This window comes from Octopus bimaculoides, chromosome 19 (assembly GCF_001194135.2).
Source record: "Octopus bimaculoides isolate UCB-OBI-ISO-001 chromosome 19, ASM119413v2, whole genome shotgun sequence".
Classification (NCBI taxonomy): Eukaryota; Metazoa; Mollusca; class Cephalopoda; order Octopoda; family Octopodidae; genus Octopus; species Octopus bimaculoides.
The window spans coordinates 39416609-39420540 of NC_068999.1; positions in this window are offsets into that span (position 1 = coordinate 39416609).

Sequence of the window (3932 nt, forward strand, 5' to 3'; positions counted from 1 at the left end):
GACAAATCATGCCATCGTCAAAACCTTCTGATCTCAGCAAGAGTCCTGCCCTTCTGACGGAAAATACTACAGCAAATACATGAGTAAACTCAAATACCCTCTAATTTTATGAAAAATAAAAAACCGACTCAGATGCAATAGTGCAAATCTGGGAATTTCAAATTGGCTCTTCTCCCCTAATGCTTGCAATGCGCACTTTAGGTTAAGCTTGTAGGTATATCGTAAATAAAGTCAGTATCTACAAAAATGAATCCATTCAGACGTACCAGATTAAAATGATTTATTTAATTTTCCAATGGATTATGACTATTTACTTCACGCTGGACAGAGAGATTCAATCCAGTATCCGACTATTTTAACTCAACTACGATTTGAAGTAGTTTTCAGTGTTGCACCAAAAAGTATTTGGTTTATGTCAAAGCTTTAAGTCACCAAGAATGATTTATGATTACTTAAATCATCGTAACTACAGAACCTTGTTGGTTCCGTTGTGAAAGCATAGCAAGTTATGCTGCTGTACTTTAAAAATCAAAGATAGAAAGCGATGTACCAAGATAACGTATGCAAATCGACGTTTATAGTCATGATATTATTCTGTGCCATTTTCAGCTTTCTTTTCAGTGAACTTCATTACCGATGCAATCAATACAAGGTATAACATGCATATTGTTGGCTTACTATTCGGTTGTTTGACTACAACTATATATAAAATATTACCAGAAGAGAATTGGAATCAAGCATTTTGATCTTAGTATGTATTGCATTGTAACAGATATTTTATCTATTCATAATTATCGAATATCCTGGTGCCTGTTTTACATCAAAGAGTACAAACTGCAAACCATTTGATCATGTAAATAAGCAAACATACGCATACTAACTCAAACGCACGCACACACACACACACACACACACACACACACACACACACACACACACACACACACATTTACACATTTATATATATATTTATCTTTGTAGCCCCGTGGACCCTATGAGGGGATACTCAACACTGAGAGCGCTGCACCCAATAGCAGAAACAGCTGTCAAGCAAGGAATTTGATTACGTAATCTCTTTCTCTTGTCATTTATGTAATTTGAAATTGCGCCTTTCATGCAATTGAGTTCTAACACCAGGTTGTTAGTTAGACTATGATAAGCGGTGTAATTTAATTAATTATTCAGTCCTTAAATTCTTTAAACTTAAGGGATGTACTAGATATTCTTTTCTACAGAGTGAGTCTGATAGCCATTACCCGAGCATTTCCTAGTTTCTGAAAATAAGAGTACTGTGGTGTCTGCTTCCAGGCAGATTACATGAAAGATTAGTCGACCGAAAATTCTAATCTATCTTTTGTATCTATATAATTAACATCGAGAAAGATCCCTTCTCACAGCACAACGTAACCAATTTCGAGACAAATACAAACATTTACAGTTAGAACTCCATTTGTAATCACTGAACTGATCAACTTTAATTTGAAGGGATTTGAACTTGAAGCCCATCTGACTGGGAAATATACTCGGCATGATATTTTATCTGACACTGTGAATCCTTTGTCTATTCATAGCATTACAAAATAATTATATTCATACAATTAATATTCTATAATTTCAACAAGGCTAACACCATTTTATCTGGCCCACTGTTTCCTTATAAATTAGCTTTGAATGCTATAATAATCTTCTGTGAGAATCACAACAATTACAGCGGGCGTTATGTTAACAAGTGTTGAGCGTAACACACTATAAAATGGCGAGAAAATGAAGTTAAGCCGTAAAACCTTTAATGTCTTGCCATAGATTATAATAACATGTGATTTACTACCATATATTAAAATTCTGTTTATACTGCTTCCAATCGAGTTGATGTTGCCACTAGTAGAAAACAGATTTTTTTAAAAATAAAAGTAATGTTCGCTGTGTTAGAAAATAATAATAAAGTAAAACGTGTGATCTTTGATTTGTAAAATCTATTATGTTTTAGAGTAAAAAACATTTATTATATTAAACAAAATCATTCTCTATTCGCTACAACAAAATCATTCACTATTTGTATTCTATTTGGCGCAGAACAAGGGAAGATTAAGTATATTTCTAGTGAGGTGAGAGAGCGCATATAACTGATAGGAAACGGGAAAAATATCTGTTACTATTTCTAGAGACCGACTTGAGATTCTGTTGTTGATTTGTGGGTAAAGGGTTTTTATTTCCAATGTATCACATATAAGCATAAAATGCTTATAATGTGATACTTAGCATTTCTTCTACATGAAGGATAACAAAACGAATATTAGAAGTGTGAAGTACAGAAGGCAGCAATTACTCACGCTGCAGAGGTTATGCCTTGCTGAGATGTACCAAGATTTTGCTAAATCTTTTAGCTGTTTGTGCAGCCGTGACTCAATATATTCTTCTTCTCGACACCGTAACACTTTAACTAGCAGCACATTCCTTATTTGAAAGCCGGAGATCCTGAGGTAAGCCAACTATTACTTCATTTAGTTGTGTTCATTGGAGCAGTGTAACTCTAAAGTGCGTTGCTCAAGGACAAAACTTGCCATTTTATTTACAAAATGTAGCCCCATATTTCTTGAGCTATTTGTTCCTCTCATTTTATTTTATTTATTATTTTTTGTTCAGAATTCAAATTCAGCCAGTGTACTGATCGGAAGAAGTGTCACCGGGTTTAATCTTACAACCTGGTTCTAGTGGGGTCTTTAATGGAGTCCAATCCGTTTGGGTATACCTTTCTCACTTCTATCAGACTCGAAACCCCTAAGCGAGTATTCGGTCCTGTCTTAAAAATTTGCTACAAAATGGTGAAAAAAAGATCTTTACCAGATGCAGATGATTAAATTACGTTGGAAATATGGTAGATTAAAATACAATATCTTAATGAAAGGACTTGTAAATTCACAATATAATATTATTCATTTTTCTTTGTGTTTTGGTTGTTATCGATGACTAGTATTTGACCCAGCACTAAAGTTTCTTATCTTACGAACTGAAAAATTCTTAATCCAAAGGATCATTCTCAGTTTTTAAATCACGATAAGGTTTTAGGTTGTTATTTTCAGCAGGTAACTGGATGCCATAGAAGCTTCCACGGCTGGCTCGTTTAGTGACACGTCGAATATAAAGAAAAAATATAAATGAAAGAAGGTTTCGACTTTTAGGAAATTATAATGACCAGTCAAGTGTGTTGCAGCTATGGCATGTTAACCTAATACACTTGAGAGTATATCTACCTTAACTTGAGACTTTCATAATGATCCGTGTTGTTTTATATTTTATTCTTTTAATTCTGAGAAACATAGCAAAGAGCTTGGGCAAACAATCGTTGCTTGTAACACAACCATATGATGCGGTTGACCTAACAGACCTGATGCCAGGAAAATGTAGTCTGACAAATTTATAGAGTTTTCCAACTAAACATCCTTATCTTCTCCATAAAACCTGGAGGCATTAAAGACGAGTAAGCGAGGTCGGAATTATAGTTTAAATACTTAGAAATATTTCGCTTCTTCTGTGGTGGCCAAGGCATTGGAATATTGCCAGAACTGGCAGCAATGCTGGTGGGAGATAGCATGGTGGGAAAGAGAAGGTTGGTAATACCCAGTAAATCAATAAGAATAAGAAAGCGAAAATGTAATAGCGAAGCGAGAGCCAGATATCAGGAATATTACTATGTGTAATATAGCTGCAAGCAAATGTATCCACGATTTCTAAGTCGTGTTTATGAATAAGTATCCTAAAATATAGTCATTTTGTTTGTAATTTGTGAAATAATAAAATATTTAACGACAGATAAAGCAGTGTAGGTCGCCGACTCTACTTATAAGACAGTAAAATTAGTGTATGGTGTAGATGTTTGAGCATACACATGTAGATGTTCGTGTGTATATATATATATATATATATATATATAT